The following is a 20,894-nucleotide window of genomic DNA, read 5'->3' as shown; positions in this document are numbered from 1 at the left end:
CTATTTATAAGAAGTAAATATGCACTTAGCACCACTGTGTTGTATTAATAGAGCTTATATAGAAAATGAAAAAAATAAGATAGATGTCTGTGCTCTCCTCCAGGGGGTGCCAGCCAAGTTGATTATGATCCTGTTTTAAATTCACATCAAACAAGAAACAAAATATGCAGCTCACACGGTCTACTAGTATGTGTATCTTTGCCTGCTAGGGAGGGCTCCAGATCTCAATAGATAAGGAACTGAAATTTTTACAAAAATAAACCTACCATTTGCTCCACCAGAGATGACTCTGGGTGGACTCATGTGAATGAGAAAGGCCAGGTGAAATCCTGAGATGAGAGGAGCTCATTTTTAAAGCACAGGATCTGGGGACAGATCACCATGAGAATATGCATGGAAATAGACACGAGAGAAAAGAAAAAGGGGTGTGGAAGGGAGGGACAGGTGGAGGGGTGCAGGAGAGAGAAGGGAGAGGAAATGTAGGGTGGGGCTGGAGGCCGACTGACCACAAGGCTAAGGAAGCTCAGGATTCAGGGTCCTCACTTTTAGGAGACCCTTCTAAATATTTCTTTTTTGCACTTAATTTTGTGTTATTTTTAAAAACGGGTCCCCAACTCCCAAATGGTACAAACTTTCAGCCTCACAAAATGTGGATCACTCCTCTGGGGGAACAAAGCAATGAATGAAACAGGGATCACGGGGCTGCGGGGCTTTAGCCCCTGGAAAGGAAATGGTCCCGCTTAATGCCTTGGGTCAGCGTTCTGTGGCCAGAGATTATACTCCCAGTCCCATGGAGACACCCTGCAGGTGTGTCTCATTCATCACAAGGGGAACAAAAGGTGACCGGTGACTAAACCACCGTGGTTGCAGGACACCTCCTGAAAAGCCTTCTCCAAGCCGGACCCATAGTTAGCGGATACTCCAGAGCGAAATCCTCCAACAGGAAGAATAATAGTTCTTTCTGTTGAGGATAATCCCCTAAGCATGACTGCAAACCACGTGTTAGGAGGACCTGAAGTATCCCCTCAAATAACTCTCCGCTCTGGGGAGTTTCAGGGATACAAGTGAAGTGTAACTAGATGTAAGGTAAGCGGGGGTTTGAAAGCCCAGAAATACGCAGGGATCCTGTTAAGCGGCGAGCGCTCCACCGTGGCAGTGTCCCCTCACACTCCTGTCCCTTAAACACAGCATGTTCTCGCTTTTATAAGCGATGTTTATCACACCAGGCAACAACGTCTAATTTGAAACCAGATGTATTTGTTATGCCATATGATAATAAGTCACAGCAACATAATAACTCAGGCAGTGATCAAAATCCCCTTTACATCCATGAGAAAAATGCAGGTGCCTGTGTTCTGCTTAATGCAGTGGTTTTATTTAGACAATAGTGTAAGAGGTGGGGACGAATGCCATGGTTTTTAGTATAGTTTGGCACTGGCTCCTCTTCGCTCTGATCAAGCCTTTTAATTAAACTGACTACTATAATTCCTATGGAAATTAGTGTTTATGTTATTTTCCTGCCACAAAAGCATTTCTCTAGAACTTATTTTTTTTTTAATCCCAGGAGCACAAATTGGAATTTTTTTCTGCATGAAATGTAATTAAAAACTCATTTGGTTACTATAGTTCTGGCTCTGTTTTACTTATTAAATTCCTGTAATCAGTTTTCTTTTATGAAGCTGCTGGGAAATGATCTCAAAAGCAACACATTTTTCTCTTCCTTGGCAGGTTCCCGAGCGTTTACTAAATTACGTTCATAGCACCTGCCCATGATTCGAATTACTCCACCAATTTATTCCTTAAACTATTTAAGTTTATTCGGCTTAGCCCCAAACAGATTGCTTTCCTTTATCTAGCTCTTTGTTCTCTGTCTTCCTTTCTTTGTGTTGAATAAAAAAAATTTGGGGGGGTGTACATTATTTCTCAGAATTCCTTCTTCTCTTTATTTCATATTCTCCTTAAACACAGACTTGCCACACTGGAATATCGTTTTCCTCTAGTCAGGTGCTGGTTCTAGGCAAAGGTAGCAAGAATCTCATCTTGAAGAATTATTCTTACACTATAAATTTGTTATATAAATGCAGTTAGCTGGAAGAATATGGAGCTATTAGAATATTAGGAAGGCAAGGGATTATCCACAAACCTAAATTCCAAGGTTTACGGTGATTACGTGCAATGTACCATCAGCAAGAGAATTGCTACCAGTATTTAGAAAGATATGGGTATTCCTACAAACAATCAGCGAGTGACACCCAATGAGTTCTGTGCAAATGCTACTGGTCTCTGTCTCGTTTGACTAACTCTACTCTTAGCAAAAGAGAAAGGGGACACATCACCCATCTGCCCACTCTCCCTGTACACACAGAGGGACTCTAAAGCTTATGTGTGTGGCACCATCCACCACAGGATGCTGAGTCCCTTCCTTGACATCCCCGTGGCGTGACCATTCAGTGTTTAAACACGTCTGGAGGCAGTGAACTCACTACCTCCCTGGCTGGGGGTGTCAGTTTACTCTTTGTTCTGATTTTAGAATGTTGTTCTTTATACTGAGCTGAAAACCATATCCCTGTAATCGACCTGATGGTTCTAATCCTTGGGGCGCTCTCCCTTTTTTGGGGGGGGGTGCTCTCCCTTTAAACTCAAATCTACTGAGCAGTAGGCTGATGACTCATGTGCTGCTCCAAGTGTAGGTTAGGATTGATTTATTGACCTCAAAACCCAACTTGGGCTGTGTATGGATATCACTGAGACTCCCAAGCTCACTGCAGCTCCCCAACCCTGGCCCATCACAGACAGGACCCTGGATACTTGCCTGACTTGGGGACACAGCCCTGGGCACCTAGTCACCCAGGTGGCTGAGGGGCCACTTGCTTCTTCATTCCTTTCACACTCCACTGTTGAGTCCACTTGTGCAGCACGTACAGTTTATTCCATATTTTATTTATTTTTTAAATAAGTAACACATTCACTAGTCCAATGAATACAAAGGGTACAAAACATAGTGTTAAAATCTCCTTTCATCCCTGCCCCAGAGACTTAGTTTCCTTCCCTAGAGGCAACTGATGTTACCAGTTTCTTGGGTATCCTTCAATAAACATTTTATGCCTATGTAAGCATAAATACATAGAATATATTTATATATATATATAATGTATATATGTATAATTAGGTTGATTCCCTCATCATTTGCAGTGATTCTTTCAGAGAGGGAGTGAAAGCAGAGCCTTGTGGAACAACATTATTATGATAATGCTTGAGTGAGACTAATCACACTGTGTAGAAATTAGTATCTGGAGTATATAGAGAGGAGAGGGATCAAATTCCAATTTTCTATTGCTATGCCACTGAATTTTTCTTCTGCAGAGCTTAATCTGCTGTGAATCCTATCTAGTGTAGTTTTCCTCTTAAAAATTGTAGTTTTCATTTCTAGAAGTTTGATTTGTGTCTTTTTTTTATATCTTCCATGACTCTGTTTTTCATGCCCAATCTTTCCTCTACTCTCTTGAACATATAAAATGTAATAAATGTCTTAGTGTCCTTCTTTATCAATTCTATGATCTGTGTCATTTCTTAGTCTGTACTGTTTGATTTTTCTCATCATTATGGGTCAGATTTCTTGCTGCTTTGCATGCCTGGCAATTCTTGATTGGATATCAGACATTATGAATTTTATGTTGTTGGGTTCCTGATTTTCTTTTCTTTTTTTAAATTTCTTTAAACGTTTCTCAGTTTTATTGGAGAATGCAGTTTTGATGGTTACTTGGAAATAATAATTCGATCCTTTTGAGGCATGCCTTTAAGCGTTGCTAGGTGGGTCCAGAGCAGCTTTAGTCTAGGGCTAGTCTGGCCCCACTACCAAGACAGTAATCTTCTGAGAACTGTACCCAGAACTTCATCTATTTCAGGGTTTTTCTCTAAAATTCTGGGTGGTGGGACCACGGACTACTCCCCCGCCTGGGTGAGCTCTGAGGATTACTCTGCCTTCTCCTTTTTGCTGGTGCTCTCCAGCATCAGTGGTTTCCTCACATGCCTGGGGTGAACAGCACCAAAGACTCAAGGGGCCTCTGCAGATCTCTGGAGCCCTCTCTTCTCTGCTGCTCTTCCCTGGGGACTCTCACCTCCTTGGCCTCCCCAGGTTCCTGGCTCTGCCTCCTCGTCTCAGTGGGACCATCGAGCTCTGCCTGGGTTCCCCTCCCTGTGCTGTGGCCTGGACACCCTCCCCAGGGAGTAAGCTGGGGCACCTGGAGGGCCCATTTCATTTGTTCCCCTTTCTCAGGAATCACTGTATTGTGTTGCCTGTAGCCCAGTGTCTGAAAACTGTTGTTTTATGTATTTTTCTGTTTGTTTTTGTTTTTTGGTGGTTTTCTTTTCCCCCCTGTTACTCTGGTCCAGCAGTAGAAGTCCCTATAATTCGTTTTAAACAACTCTGTCTTGGGTACTAGCCCATGAGCTCCAAGGGAGACTGGAATCAAGGCCTGTATCTTTGGATCTCTAGCTCTGAGCTCAGTCATCTCTGGGAACAGCACCCCTCATCTACTCCACCCACAGAGCAGTGGCAGGAGGATGGGGTAAGGCCAGGACGAGTGGGGTCAGTACGTTCTGACCTGCTACAAGATCCTGCGGTAAAAGCAACCTGAGAATGAGCCCCTTGGGAAATGAATATAGTATTCTGTCTTATTACCATTATTGCTGAGAGCTTGTTTTTATCAGTTCGCTAAGCTGCTAGGAGTGTGACTCTTGCTTTCCCACTGCCATCAGTATCCACATCTGCTGTCATCTGGCCCCATGTGTGCTTATTAGTTGACCACAATCACTTCTTGGAGCTCAACTGCTGGACAGATGGAGGCAGATGTGGGACAGGGGAATAAGCAGAGAAAGCCATGCTCTTAGAAAAAGTCCCTGCACCTACAGTCTTGCAGAGGGGAGAGAGGAACACCACCAAATTACAACCAGATTTTCTTGAACCCTGAAAATGTCCAACTATGTCATTAATACCTTTAAAAAACTTTGAGGAAATTATCTGAGCTGGCTAGTTATTTATTTTTTTAAAAGACAAAGAGGGAAGATGGTTTTTACTTCCTATTGTTGACTCATGTATTTCCAGAGTGTTGGCAATAAGAATTATATTTTCTGCTGTCCTCCATCCCCACCTTACCCAAAAGAAATAATCAGAAACTAAGAGATACAATGCATGGCAGAGAAGAAAGAAATTAAAATATTTTTTAAATATCAGTTTTTTGATAAAATATGAAAATCAACTTGGAGCCCCTCTCAGATATCTTGTTTGAGGCAATATCCCTGTAATGAAGATGTGATCACTTTTCTAACATGATTATTTAACTTCCTGGGTGAGAATGTCCAGAAGCTGACTTGGGCGTTGGTATTTTGAAAAGGAAAGTAATTGAAGACATGACCAGCTGGTGTCATCTCTGCTCAGACCATCAACAGAAGGGGCAAGAACGCATGCAAGTGGTGGCAGCTCCTGAAAGTCTCTTGAATTCTCGAGACTGGCCAGCCACATGTGTAAAGAGTACCTCTCTCCAAGAAACAAAGGAGGCTTCTACTTAAGCTATGTGACTTCAGAGAGAAGTGGCTAATTGTGCAGCAAACCCAAACTTTTAAATTAGTGAATTGTTGAACTGCTAATCCTTCTTGGTTCCCAAAGGTAAAGATTATTCATCATTGAGTCTGACATATTCCTGAATTTTACATGTCACGTTGCAATGCTGTAGTTGCTAAGAATCCCAATTGGCTTGTCAACCTTCTATTCTTCCATTGTGTCATAAAGGTCAGAGCCAGTGAACTGATTGTCCTGAACTAAACTCATCGCCTTCCTCCGAACCCTCCTCTGCTCTCAGGTTTACTCCCTCAGGGAACTAAGCATTACCTCTCCACCCAACTGCCCAACCCAGCAATCTATGGATCATCCATGACCTCTGCCTCTTCCACCGCATCCAAACTATCACCAAGTCCTCTCAATCCTACTTCCAGATTGTCTCCGTGTGTCAGTCCAGTGCCATTCCTACCACCCTACTTCAGGCTGCCCTCACTTCTCCACTGCCTTAACCTCCTGCAGCTCCTACCTGGGCTCCCTGCTTCCTCCCCTGGGTCCTGTCCAATCAAGTCTCATTGTAGCCATCCTGGTCAATCAAAATCACACAGCCGAGCTGGCTGCTCTCTACCCTGAACCTTTGGGTGGCTCCCATATGATATGAATGTGTTGTAAGACCTACCAGAAAAGGAGAATTGTGGGATTAAAAGGGAATGAAAGCCAGAAATAACACAGAAAAGAAAAGAACCATAAAGCCCAATGGAAAATCTGAGTTATGGTACAAAAGCAGAATTTTGAAATGCTAAAATAATCCCTTTGAGTCTTCTAGAAAACCTGAAATACACATCTTTCTATGCATCTTAACATTTTTCTGAGTAAGGAAATAAGCTAAACTCCACATGGTGTGTTTGGCAGGGGAGTAGCTGAAGTGTTAGTTACTACATGTGAGAGCAGACGGAGCTGGCTGTGGGTCCAGATGGGAGGCAGCAAGCAGATTCCCCCAAACCTTACGCCTCCCCTCCCCAGTTCAGTGGCCTTCGAAACCCAAGGTTGTGCAAAAATTAATTTGCATTAAATTACTTAAAATAATGTATTAACTACCACAGGAGGCTTCCAGCAGTTTTTAAAACTTGCTTTGGAAAACAAATAATCAAACAATAATGGTGAACACAGAAGTGAGCCAAGACTTGTTTGGATAAATGTTTTTAGACATTTACATTAAAAATACCACCTTTAAAATAAAGCTTTAGTATGTAACTTGATCAAGATGGAAAATTAGTAATAATTGTTTATATATGTCACACATGTACCTGTGCCAGGCACCATGTTCTATTGGGTTCTTCCCTGGCTAGAACACAATGGAGTTTAAAAGGTTCTAGGCTTATGACTTCTGCCCCATTGGGGATGGAGTCATTTACCCCACAAGGACTGTGGTATCTCTAACAGAGACTGCTAGTTGCCTTCCCACCTACCTTAAGCTTAGGAATGGCCAGGGAGGTGCAAGCAGAATTCAGAAAGAAGAGCTTCTGAGAAGACTCTTAAATGGGAGTTTATTCAGTTGGGAAGTGCATCCTTTTGCCCTTGCCCCTATCTCCTTCTTGCTGCTGGAATATTAACATGATGGCTGGAGCTACAGTGACCATATTGTGACTATGAGGCAACCTTGAGTATGGCAGCCATGTCCTAAGGAAAGATAAACAGGGACTGGGTCTCTGATGGCTATGGAACTGCCACATCATAGCAACCTAGAACTGACTTCTCTGGATTATTTTTATCAGAGAGAGAAGTAAATTTCTATTTTGTTTAAGCTATTGTGATTTCAGATCTCTGTTACTAGTAGCCGTATGCAATTCCTAATTGAGAGAATTGATATCAGGTTGTAGGTCTCTATTTTATGGCTACCTGTGTAGGTGTCAAAGGATTTAGGCATCTTGATACTTGAATAAATTGATCCCCTGCATCGTGTAGTTGTGAATTAACTTTTTTTGGCAGTGGATTATAAGTGAACTGCAGTAGACAGCAGAGACTATATAAGGTCCCTTTACCCTTCCTCAGGTAACAATTCACTCCATGTGCTCTGAGTAGGAGCATAATTCAGTCCTGACCAACACCACTGACTGGTGTAGGGATGTGGATGTGGGTGTGGCTCAAGCTAAGGCAATCAGAGGTCTCGCAAGGTTTTCCCCAGAACTATTGGAAGTGAGGCTTTCTTTTTCTTCTTTCTTTTGGTATGATAATACCTAGAATGAACATGTGACCTTAGAGCTGCCAGGATGTGTGAGGAAAGCTTGGTTGAGAATGAAACCAAAACATAACTAGGAGGCAGAGGAAAGGGGGTGTCTGTCTTATGATATCCTTTGAATCCTCTGGATGTGGCTACTTGCTGCCCAGTCAACTGCACCTCTAAGCTCCCCAGTTACTTGAGCCAACAAATTCCCATTTCTGCTCAAACTCATTTGAGGGAGTTTCTGAGCTCCAAATCATGGGCCTTTTGCTATGGTCCCTTATTGTTCTCTGTCACCCCCAGGAATTACTTGAGATTGAAACCCCCCACCAGACTTTGAACTGGTGGCTGGCATAAGGGAGTCTCAACTTGCCCAGCATAAAAGGTTGCTGCTAATACTCACCGGGCAGCCCTCTCTACCCAAGTTCATGAGAGTCAGGGACCAGCTAGCACTTATCTCTCTTCTCCTTGAACCCCCAGAGTCTGCCAAACAGACTCTTTAAAAGGTTTTAAAGGTTGCTGAGTCTGAACCGCCCATGCTATGGGGACTCAGAAGACCCTAACAGAGGATGCCAACTCCCCCTGGTGGCAAAGTCAGCTGACCTACGGGATTTCGGCTTCCAATAAGGAGGACTCAAAGGACCCGGGTGACGGCATCAATTTAGCCTGCGTTTTTCCTAAGGACCAGATGAACTCAGACAGAAAGGAAAAACAGCAACTAGCTGTTATTTTCTCCTTAGTGGAAGCTCAGTGTCACTCCACATTTATCACATCGGGTGAGAGTCTCTTTCCAGTTGAGAAAACTATTTTTCTATATGTGATATTAACTCTGCAGATCTGTTACAGCAGTAACAATTGTAGTATCTATTCAGCAGTAACAGGTTGGCTATGTCTGATTTTTGCAAATGCCAAAAAATATTGTCAGATCTTTCTGTTTTGTTAGTGATATTTGAGAGCTTAAAATCTAAATAGTGTGAGAGAGTTACCCAAATTAGCAGTAAAGATGATAAAGCCACAGAGGTAATACTTAGTATGAGGAGGGCAAGCAAGCTCATTAGAATCCAACGTAAGAATGATTCAGATCTGTAATCGGAATCCTAAGGGCATAATCTAGCCAAGCTATAACACTGATGTTTGTAGCATCAATTCTAATCTCCTGAAAGCTAATTACAGTACTACTAATAACTTAGAAAGAAAGACATCATTTTCTTTCCTAGGTTTGAAGCAGATTAATAGGGACTGTAAAAGTGAAAATGCTTTATTGAAATTTTCTCTCCCTCTTTTCTTTCCCTTTCCATTTCCTTCCTAATCTCTCAAGTTTCTTGTTTCGCTTATTTTATTTACATGCTCAAGGGATTCCTTTGTGGAAAATGATATTTACAAATGAGATTAACATTAGGAATTAATGAGGCAGGAATTTTAATCTCCTTGGATTAACGGCATTGTTATTTCCATAATACAGGGCAAGAGTTTTAAATACAATGTCCACCGGGCCAGGCCAGTAAAGTTGATGAATGAAATAGGCTGCATGATACAGTTGGGAATGGTGGGGCCTTTGGCAAACTGGATATGTTACACGTTATAAACAGTGTTCAACTGAATGAGACATGTCCGGCCGAGTCTGCTCTGAAGGCCACCCACTCGCTCTTGGTGAGAGAGAGTAAAACACACCTTGCCAAAATGAACTAATAACTACTGAGTACTGAATGTGTCCAGTGTTCCGCGTGCCATCCTGGGGCATATCCAGATGGGAGCTCATTAAACCTCACAACAATGCGGAGAGATTGGTATTGTTGACCCTGTTGTGACAGATAAGGAACCTGAGATTGCGGAAATCAACTTAAAAAGGCCAACGTTTACATGGGTAAGTATACAGCAGAGCTGGAATGTCAGTTCAGGCCTGCCTGAGGACAAAGCCCCTGGTGTCTTCCCATGAGGGATCTCAGTGGGATGTTGGTGATGACACGTGTCTCACACTTGACTACAGTGTCCGGACACTGGAGCAACTTTTCGGTTCTAGTGTCCTCGGCACTGCTTCAGGACAAATTCACAGGAGGGAGGCAGCCTCACGCCAGCTTTTTTCAAGGTAGGCTCTTTTCAAGCCTACCCTGGGAAAATAAAGGTTTTAAGTGGTAAATCACGGCAGGCCTAAAGATGGCTCCTGTACACGGGAGCCAGGAGACGGCTTCTTCTGTTATAATGAGACCCTCTAGGATTCTGTCCTAGGTTATCCTGTTGGTCGGGTTTTCAGAGCACACTGGTAGCTAATCAATCATGTTCACTGTGTAGCCAACATCTGACTTGGAAGGAATAGCTGCTGACCCAGAAGCCACAGCCTTTGATGAATGGGGCTTCATGTAAGAGGTGGTTGGAACATGTAAGTAAAACACAGCCACATGGTAACAATCCACCTCTCCATACACTGTAATGTTTTCTGGTGAAACTATGCCACTTGAGATTTTATATACATATATATACACACATATATATGTATATATATAATCTATTGTTTTTGCAAAGTTCAATGTGTAAAAAGAACCATTTTAAAAATTTATTTTTTGAGGTGCAAGCATTCGTTTACTATATATATTTTTGTATACTTCTCACATGCCTTGAGCCCTAGGGTTCTCCAAGCATAATGGCTAGGATGCCTGTGTGGGAGAGGGTTTTACAAACGTGGAATCCCTTGCCCTTAGTGTGAATGGTGTTCTCAGTAAGCTACCATGGTACCTCCTAAAATGGATTCTAGAATACCCTATTATCATTTGCCCTGCTATTTTTTAGCTGATATTTGTACTAATGAACTGCTTAGGGAGTGCCATGCAAATCTGATGATGCCTGAGCATTTCTTGTGAGAGTTTAAAGGTGGTCCTCATGCCAGCACCAAACAGGGCTCAGATTTGAGACAGAGAGGGAACCATCAAAGTCTGTGCATCCCAGTGCCCCAGATCGACAGCGAACCAGACCCAAAGAATCCATGAGAGATGTTTTGTCTTTAGGTGAACATCCTTGGGGAAAAAAATCCTCTATTATTTTACTGGTCTCTCTCCATATGGTAAGATAACCTACTTTTTCTTAATTTTACAACATAATAAAGATTTTGGGGAGAAAGAATAGGAAGACAAAGAAAGGGGTATTTTACACATACCACTGGGTGTATCATTCGCTGGCCTTTTGCCCAAAGAAAGGGTCACCTTTAAGAGCTGATGGAAGGTATGTTATTGTGGCTTTATTGCATTGCTAACTCTCCCACAGACTAAGATATGGGAAAAGTTTGTATGTGTGGGGACAACAGGACCAATACTCTGAATGTTTTTTTAAATTAAATTTTTGAAGTATCGTTTAAGGAAGGGAACATTAGAATTTTATGAACAAAAACTTCCTAATAGGCGACGTTTTTCTTCTTTTCAATGTTGGGAAGTTTTACGTTAATTTAACTTTCAGATATTGATCATTTAAGATTAAATAAGCATCCCAATAAGAAGACAAACTAGATTTGTGTTTGAACTAAATTCTAAAGCTTATATGGAAAAATAAACAAGAATACCTAGAAAATACTGAAAGAGTAATGGGGAAGGTGAAACTAGGCTTATCATTAAAATATAAAGCAATATTAATTAAAAGAGTGTGATTAGGCAGACAGAGTAATATAACAGAATAGAAAGAGTAAAAATAGAATTAAATTTAAGGGAATTTGGTATATGATGAAGGTGACCTTTTAAATCATAGGGAAAATGATTAGTCAAAAACGTATGGGACAACTGGGTAGCTAACAAAAAACTAAAGTTGGAATCTGACCTCACACTTCACAATCAAATAAAGCAAAACCAGATGAGTCATAGGTATAAATATAAAAAAATGAAGCCATAAAATACTACAAGAAGTTCTGAGAATTTAAAATTTTTTATAATTTTGTAATGGGAAAGTCATGATCTGTATGACATAAAATCCAGAAGCCATAAAAAAAAGATGAATTTGACTACATAAAATCAATGTATTCCTGTATAGCATAAACAAAGTGAAAAGATATATGGCAATCTGGGAAAAATATTTGCCACTTTTGCTACAGATAGAGGTCTATTTCTTTAATATATAGTGAGCTCCTACAAATCAATAAGAAAAGACCACCAGCCCAATAGAAAAATGGGCAAAAATATGGAGAGTTTACAGAAAAAATACAAATGGCTCCTAAGTAAATAAATCTGTACTAAAAACATGATCAGACTCATTTATTATATGGAAAATACAAACTAAAACTACCATGAGATAGATTTTGCACCATCATATTGGCAAAATTCAAGAAGTCTGATAACACATTGTCTTGGTAAGAGTGTAGAAGGAGAGGCACCTCAGCCATTGCTGGCAGAAATATAAATTGGTTCAGACTCCACAGAGAGAAAGTTGGCAATACCCATCAAAATTTCAAATGCCCATATGCCAAATGCCCACTAATTCCACTTCCAGGTGTTTGTCCTACAAATAAAGTATGAGGATGATGCACTTACAAATATATTTATTGCACTTTGTTTATAATAGCAAATTATTAGAAACATCAGTGTTCATAACTAATTAATTATTGATTAAATAATTTATTCTACATCTTTAAGATCTAATACTCTGCAGCCATCAAAAGGACTGTGATAGCTGCTATATGGACACTGAAAAGGAGTGACCTCAAAAATATATTAAGTGTAAGAAAACAAGGTATGGAGCAGGATAGACACTGTTCATATATGTGTATATGTGCATATATACACACACATACATGTATATGTATACATCCATATATGTATTACACACCAACTATATCTCAATAAAAGAAAAAGCCAAAAACACTATTTCTGCTTTTGTATAGACTGTTTTTGGATGAAATTGCTTAATAGTGGTTGCCCTGAGGGAGAGGACCTGGGTGACCTGGGGACAGGAGTGTGAGGGAGGACCACTTTTCTCTAATACTTTTGTGCCTTTTGGACCTTTTGAATTCTGTTCACTGGGCATGTATAAACTATTTAATAATAAAATATTCTACTTAAAAGTGTAACATGAACTGATAAAGGAACTAGCAACTTTTGATCATGTGTTAGAATTACTCAATAGCAAATCATTTCATTGTTAATAAAGAAAGCTTACAAATATGAGGATAAAAAAGATAAATAATTATTTCATAAAGATCAAAATAATATAGTGCTTTGCCACCATGATTCAAAAATTATCTCAGTACCTTAATGCACGCTGTGCTAATGTTGTGTGTAAATCCTCTCCCTACATCCACGTTCCAATAAGGGCCGACTACCTCACTGATCCTAAGCATTTCCTCTGAAAAGCGATCAATGTCCCCTCCCTGGACATTAAACAGATTTTGAAAAACTCTTCAATCCGTATCAGTCTCATATCCTTATTTAGTTCCTCAAATTTGCCCTCAGCTGGGAATCGTGCAGGCGACTGTGATTCTGTTGTGTTCACCACTCATTTGAAGGGCCCCATTCATCATCATTTCTAGGCCTTTTCTGATGCAATGTAGCTTGTTCTTTGTCTTTCTTAAAAACTGAATGGCTGTTAAATTATCCATTTATCTTCCTTCAGATTTTCTGTTCAGTTTCTCAGGCCCTCTCAGGGCTGTCTTTTCTACCTTGTTTGCTGACTTTTCATTCCATTTCCCCTGTTCTTAGAGGCATCTTGGTTCACCATGCTGTCCTTCAAAGCAAACTCCCTGCTTCCATCTGCTTTCTGTGTTTGAAATCTGCATCACTACTCAGATAGATTTCCTTTTTAAACTCTGTCCCCTCGGGATAGCTTTGAACACTTGGAGACAATATGCTTCAATATGTTCGTGGCAGAGTATCTTGGGACAGACCCTACACTGGAGGTCAAAAGTCTTGGTTTCTAAACCTAGCTTTGCCACCGTCAAGCCGGGTCACGGGTGACCTTTCAAGGTTTCACTTCCCTCATCTACAGATGATCTGCAAGCTCACTGTTAGATGAACATTCTAGTATTACAACAGCGTGTTGCTTCTGTTTCAGGGGACCTGATAAGGACCTGAGGTTTGTATAACATTAATGCCTGCTCACACATCATCTCAGGTGGCAGTAAGGTCCTATCGGTTAGAAGCCCAGATTTGAAGGCAGAAAAAAAAAAATCAAAGCTCTGTCACTTAATATCTGTGTATTCTTGGGCAAATTACAGAAACTCTGTAGCTTCAGTTTTCACATCTGAAAATGGGGATGATAGTAGTATCTAACTTGATATTGCTAAGAGAATTAAATCAGATAATGCTTGGAAAGTCAGTCTGGTGCCTGGCACATAAGAAGTGCTCAGGAAATGTTGTTATAGACGCACTACACCTTAGTGAGACCAGCAGTTTGGCTATTTACTATCCAAACTTCCAACAGAGGCTATTGAAGCTTAGAGATGATATTAATGGTGATAAAAGAATAATGGCTCACATGTATGGAGGGCTTTAGCATGTAATGTTTACTTTTCCCGAAGCATTTCCACATACTCTATCTCCCTTGTTTCAGACTCTTGGAAAGGCTGATATTAACTATCATCAATTCTACTTGCTCCAAGAAGAAAGTCACTTTGTAAGGCCAAAGGTGTTAAAAAAGCAGCAGAGTGGAGTTATTTTCATTCAAGCCTTCAAGCCAGGGGTGATCACCGTGAAAAGAAAGCTGAGCATATGGAGCTAAATCCAAAGGCTGGTCTCCTTATAAAAGAAGGCCATGTGAAGACACAGGAACACAGAGACACAGGGCAGAATGTCATGTGAAGACAGAGTTGGAGATTGGAGGGATTCAGCTACATGCCAAGGAACGCCAAGGGCTCCTGGCAACCACCAGAAACCAGGAGAGAGGCGTGGAATGGATTCTCTCGCAGAACCTCCAGAAAGAACCAGCTCTTCTGACACCCTGATTTCTGACTTCTGGTCTCCAGAACTGTGAGAGAATAGATTTCTGTTGTTTTAAGCCACCCAGTTTCTTGTATTTTGCTAGGCAGCTGTAGGAAATTAATAGAACCCCTCTTGGCTGAACTTGGACCCTTAAAGTCCTGAACCTGTTCCTTCTGAAAGACAGATAAGCTCTCTTCCTGTTGATGTCCCCTTCTGCAGACATCCTGGGACATAACTTCCTTTCCAGCCTCCAATATTTGAGGATATCTTATGCCCTCTCACATTCTGTTGTCCTTGAGAGTTTATATCTTTTTTTAAAGAAATGCAACGTTATTATTTCTAATCACACTTAACAGCATTAAATAATCAATAAAATATTGAACAAAGGTACTCATTTTAGAATTATGTCACTTAGCAAAAACAACAACAAAACAACCAAAAAAAGTAGGCAATGACTGAATAAATTATGACAAGTCACTGTTTGGAATACTAGGCTGCTGTTTCAAAGGACAATATGAAAACTATGTTAAGGATGTGGAAGCATGTTTTGAACTTTATCTTAAGTGGCCAAAGCAGAATACACTGGTGTACCTGGATGAAAATGTGTTTGCATGTAGACAACAGTATGAAGGGGCATCACAGGAAAAAGAGAATGTGAGTCCTTCCTTCTGCCCACAGTCTGCTCTTGACGATTTAGGTGTGCTCTGAGGCCATGTATGTTTTCTCTCCTGTACTCCTCATTTCCTTCCTGGTCCTCAATCGCACGTTGTTAATACCCTTACTTACAAACTGTTCAAGGCATTGTAGGCTTTTTCTATCATGCTCCTTAAAATTCTTCCAGCCTCTTCCCATTTCGTAAGAAAGTTTATATCTTTAAAAAATTCCTATATTATTTTATGAATGGAATTCTCAGAAGGATGAGGAATAAATTATGGAGGTCAATCCACCATCTTTTATTGGCAACATCAACTCAGTTACAGGTGAAAGTGTTTGGTCAAGGACAATTTGACATAAGGTCTTTCTGAGAAAGTATTTCTCTGGTAACCAGTTGAACAGAACCTACAGTAGCCCATTCGGTGCTCTAGCAATTACTCTCCCTGGAATCTCTACTCAGATCCCTGTATCCTCCCCTCTGAAGAATTCAGAGTTTTACTTTGTAAATGTGAGGTTTAAAGAGGTAGAGCACTGCCGGACTAATGGAATGGCCTTTCACTTCCTCAGGGCAGTGCAGTGGGGAAAAGCAGCAAAGTAAGGCTGAGAAGACTTGGCTTCGAAATTCTGGCTCTGCTGTGTATTAACTGCTTCACTCTGGTTAAGTCCATTAGCTTCTGTAGGTTTCAGTTTCCTCATTTATAAAACTTAGACTATTAGACATTATAGGATTCAGAATGAAGTATTTTCTTCCTTCACAGAGTTAGGGTAAAATTACATTGTGTATGTAAAAGCACTTTGTAAACTTTAAAATTTAAGCCCTATCCAGTGGCCACTATAGTCAGTATTCAATAAATGTCTGCTTATTGAAAAAGTATACATAAGGATACCTTTGTATTCTTATGGGCTTTAATACTGAACTTCTTTTCCAAAAACTCAGTCAGATAGAAGTCTTTAACTTCGTTTTAGACTCTGGCTACCAGACTCAACAGCTGGGCTGCCATGTTCATTGTACATGAGGTTGAGAGCCTGGCTCCCTCTGAGCACATCTGCTCGCTAAGATGGGGCAATGTGCCTTGAGTGATTTATTTAATATTTTTACGGCTGCGGCTCTGATAACGAAATATAAGAATAGTGAGAGCTGAGGATCCAGATATTGCCTCCTTGAATTCTCTTAGGAGACATTTTGAATAATACAGAGGATTCTGTTGGCAATAGCGTAATGAGAATGCTTTATGTCTATCTCATGCCTCACTTCCCAGCAGCAAAAACAATGCTGACCCTTCAAATGAACTTTAAATTTCAGAGATTTTGGAGAGGCACATAGAATGCAAAACACAGTCTTTAAAAGAGGACTTGATTCATTTCCTAGTGAAAAATGCAAGTTTTCTTCTCTTTCTCCTTCTTTCGCTCCCTCCTTCCCTCCCTTCCTCCCTTTCTCCCTCCCTTCTTCCCTCCCTCCTTCTCTCCCTCCTTCCCTCCCTTCCTTTCTTCCTTCTTTCCTTTTTCTTCTTTAGAGAGTCACAGAAGAGAGGGCCATGAAGAAGACGTAAATCCACATTTAAAATACGCTTTCTTGAGGAACTGGAAAGTAACTTAAGTAAAGACGACATTCCAAGCCTTGTATGGACTTGCAGTTAAGTGATTTTTAGCTTCGTGATTTCAAAGCATAAACACTTTTAAAAAGAGTTATTTATGTTGGTCAGCTGGATAGGGAGAAGTAGATCTTATCTTAAATTCTACCCTCAAAAGCCTTATTAGGGGACTTCCCTGGTGGCGCAGTGGTTAAGAATCTGCCTGCCAATGCAGGGGACACAGGTTCGAGCCCTGGTCCGGGAAGATCCCACATGCCGCAGAGCAACTAAGCCCATGCGCCACAACTACTGAGCCTGTGCACTAGAGCCCGTGAGCCACAACTACTGAAGCCCATGTGCTACAACTACTGAGCCTGCGTGATGCATCTACTGAAGCCTGCGTGCCTAGAGCCTGTGCTCCACAACAAGAGAAGCCACCGCAAAGAGAAGCCAGCACAGCACAACGAAAGAGTAGACCCGGCTCGCCACAACTAGAGAAAGCCCGCGTGCAGCAACGAAGAACCAACGCGCCCCCCACCCCCCAAAAAAAGCCTTATTAGGGAGTATATTGTAACTTTTTTTTACCTGATTCCAGCGTTTTAATATAGATTCATGATGGCAGTTTTGAGCTCATAAAATGCATATGAATAGAAATTAAGTCCTACTGTATAAAGAACAGGTTTTTAATAGCTGCGTGAAATAAACCAAAGTCCATTTTATTTACAAGATAATGTATACAGAGCTGGTTGCTTTATCAAGTCAAAGTCATTTTTTGGAGGTGGAAAACTTTCTCCAAATCAAACAGCCTGGTATGTCAGGTATTCAGGAAGAACTCTGAGATGTAGCCAAGGGTGTGAAATGCCTTCACCAGCCACATACCATGCTTGATGCAGAAAGCGACATGAACTTTAATGTTCTTCTCTTAATGAGCCCTCTGGGCTATTCAGCACTTCACTCTATAGAGCACATTGTTATTTCGTGTTTGTATTGATAACTGTTAGGCACTAAAGGATCTGAAAAGTCTTCTAAGTCAAACAATTATATTTTAATCATGATAATTTAGTGTTTTAGATAATATATAATATTTCTTGAAATCTGTGTATATGTGCTAGCTCTCCCTATCAACTTGAATACTAAAATAATGAGAAGACTGTATTTTCTGCCAATGCTGGAAAAAAGAAAATTTCATGTATTTCCTAGCTGAAAAAGTCAAAGCCCTGAAAAATTCATGGCTACAAACTGGTCTTTTTTATGCTAGAATTAAGGACCAATTCAACCATGATGAGAACTAAACCACTTTCTAAGAAGACATCATAGGCCATACACTTCAGATTATGGGCAGCAATATAACAGTGCACACTCTGATGAAAGGTTTTATATATTTACAGATGATAATTTAAAATGACATTATAACCCTACTTCGTACATTCCACTGCTTATTAATTCTGCGTCCTGTGTCTCATCGTTCACTCTTCTGTTTCTTCACTCATTTATTCAACAAACAGCAGTTTGAATATACTTAGGCACCATTCTGGGTACCAAGAATATGATGGTCCCAAGAAACTAGTCTAACAGGGAAGAAAGACAGAAAAGACAGACAGAAAGATGACCACAACACAGAGTGTTGCGTGTGATTATGAAGAGACAGGTAGAGTGGAAATGCTGAGGAGGAGTAAAGGTTTTACAGAGGAGGTGACAGTTTGAGCTGTCCTCTTCCAGGCAGAAAGAAGAGGGAGGGAGGTATAAGCAAAGGCAAAATGGACAAAAGCGTTCGTGCGTCCTGTGCTTTGGGGCAAATGGTGCGTGGGTAACAGGAGATGAGGCCAAGAGGCAGGGAGCCTCAGAATGAGAGGGCTAACCCCAGGAATCTGGAAGGTATCTTATAGATTGTGGTAGTAACCTGAGGTTTTTAAGCAGGAGGATACCATGATCTGATATTTTTTTAAAAAGGAAGATCATTTTGGCAAAAGTTTGGAAGACGGGGTATAAACTACATAAAACTGACACTTTTGAATGTTTATATTTCTCTTCCATTTGTACTTGACTAATAGTACATAGAAAATTTTGAACAGGTTTTCCTATCAGCACTCAGATTTGGATATAGCATATGTAACAAGGACAATAATTTGAAAATATTAAACCAATGTATTTTCGTTCTGCTTGAATCGTGATGCCAGTGGCTTCCCACCCATTAGCTCAGTAGGCTTTCCTCCCCCAGGCAAGCGGTGGTTCCCAGCTAGAAACAGCGAACTATCGTCAACTAGCTTTCAGAGAGAATAACTCTCAATGCCAGCTTTGCGTGGTGAGAAAAGGGATTTCTAAATTCCAGAACTCTATCTCTTAGGAACCGAGCCTGGCTAGGTCAAATCATCAAGTCTGAGTACAAAGTTCTGGAGTGGGGAGCACAGAGGAGACCATATAAGGAGAGTTCCCATTAAACTAGGAAAAGGAAATTCAAAAACTTTCCACTCTGGGTGTTAGAGAAAGGGGAGGAGGAGGGAGAGAGACAGAAAGGGAGTGAGGGGGGGAGAATGGGATCAGAAGTGAGTGTCCTGGCTCTGTGTTCCCTGGGGGTCGAACCCTGGGGGTGAGGGGAAGGCTTGTCTCTTGAATCTCAGAGCCTAATTCAGGAAAATGACAGAACTTTCCTAGAAGGAGTTGGCACTACCCAGGTGGCATATTAGAAAGAACCGAGGAAGCTCTTGTGTGGATGGCAGGGTGAAGAGAAAGTAGCTGGGGGTTCATGCGTGCCACAGGCTGAGCAATGGCAGAGAACCAGCTGAGCAGGAAGCTGGTGGCGGCTTGCCATGGTCTGCATGGACCGGGGTCTGCAGCAGCCAGAGCCAGTGGTCAGGCCCTCCACGAAGTGCTCACTGCACCCACCCCACAGTCCCAGAGGCCAGCTGGGCATCACACCCAGAGCCTTGACCCCAGAGGCTGCACGTGCACTCGGTCCCTCTCCCCCCAGTCACAGAACCCTTACAAAGACAGGTGAGCTCTCCTGGCACCTGGATGTCAGCTGGGGAGAAGAAACGGTTCTGACTGGGAACAATTCACATTTTAGTCTTCCCAAGGACTTGTTTTAACCGGAAGGAACTGAGATACTTTAATTGTCAAGTTTAAGTACCAGTCCCTGAACACCGCCCGCCGCCGCCCCCCCCCCACCGCCCATCACCAGGAAAAGGTGGAGCCAGATAAATATAAATTATAGAGAATATAGAAAGTTATTTTCTTCCCTCCCTCCCTTCCTTCCTTCCTCCCTCCCTCCCTCCCTCCCTTTCTTTATTTCTTCTTGAGTTTTTCAAGTTATATATGATGTCATTCCATATATGTCCCCCCTTTGTAGGGCAAATAAGAAATCAGCCTCAACTATTTCTTTCTCTCATTCACAGGAATACTAGAAGTCGTACAGATAACATTTACAGGAAACTGATTTGGGTGGTGTCCTGCTTTTTTTTTAAGTATGGGATGAAATTGTTTCCCTCTCTAACCACATTCCATTCCTTGTAGGTTTTTAAGAGGAGATGATGTTATATTCTAACTAGTCACTCTGTAGCTATTTTTTCTTTTTTGAAAAAAACTGAACACAAGGCACGAGCCATCTGGGAAACATTGAGTTGTTTTTGAAGTACTTTTATTGGTGTCCAGAAAAATTGTCTTGGAGTAGCACCTTACTTCCTCTTTTCCAGTTTATCAATTCTAACTCCCAGTTTCTACAACTTCAACTATATTTTAAAGATTTTTTTCCTCCCTTCTTTTCAGAGAGCATATTAAAAAAATTTTTTTTTAAGTCTTAATTGAATTTGTTCTTCTGTTTTATGTTTTGGTGTTTTGGCCACAAGGCATGTGGGATCTTAGCTCCCCGACTAGGGATCAAACCCACAACCCCTGCATTGGAAGGCGAAGTCTTAACCACTGGACCGCTGGGGAAGTCCCCAGAGAGCATACTAATAACTGCATCAGGTGGAATGCATTTTCCAAAACAACCATTACAGCTGAAGGCAGAA

General features: G+C 41.2%; 1 protein-coding gene across 1 annotated transcript in view; it reads right to left on the bottom strand.

The window, feature by feature from the left end:
* PDE11A (phosphodiesterase 11A) overlaps positions 1-20,894 on the bottom strand; it is a 435,071-nt gene that overhangs the window by 5,452 nt on the left and 408,725 nt on the right. The gene's annotated exons all lie outside the window — the stretch shown is intronic.

Source organism: Tursiops truncatus, chromosome 7, assembly GCF_011762595.2.
Source record: "Tursiops truncatus isolate mTurTru1 chromosome 7, mTurTru1.mat.Y, whole genome shotgun sequence".
In the NCBI taxonomy this organism is placed as follows: domain Eukaryota; kingdom Metazoa; phylum Chordata; class Mammalia; order Artiodactyla; family Delphinidae; genus Tursiops; species Tursiops truncatus.
The sequence above is the reverse complement of the archived record's forward strand: the minus strand, read 5'-3'. Positions and strand labels throughout refer to the sequence as shown.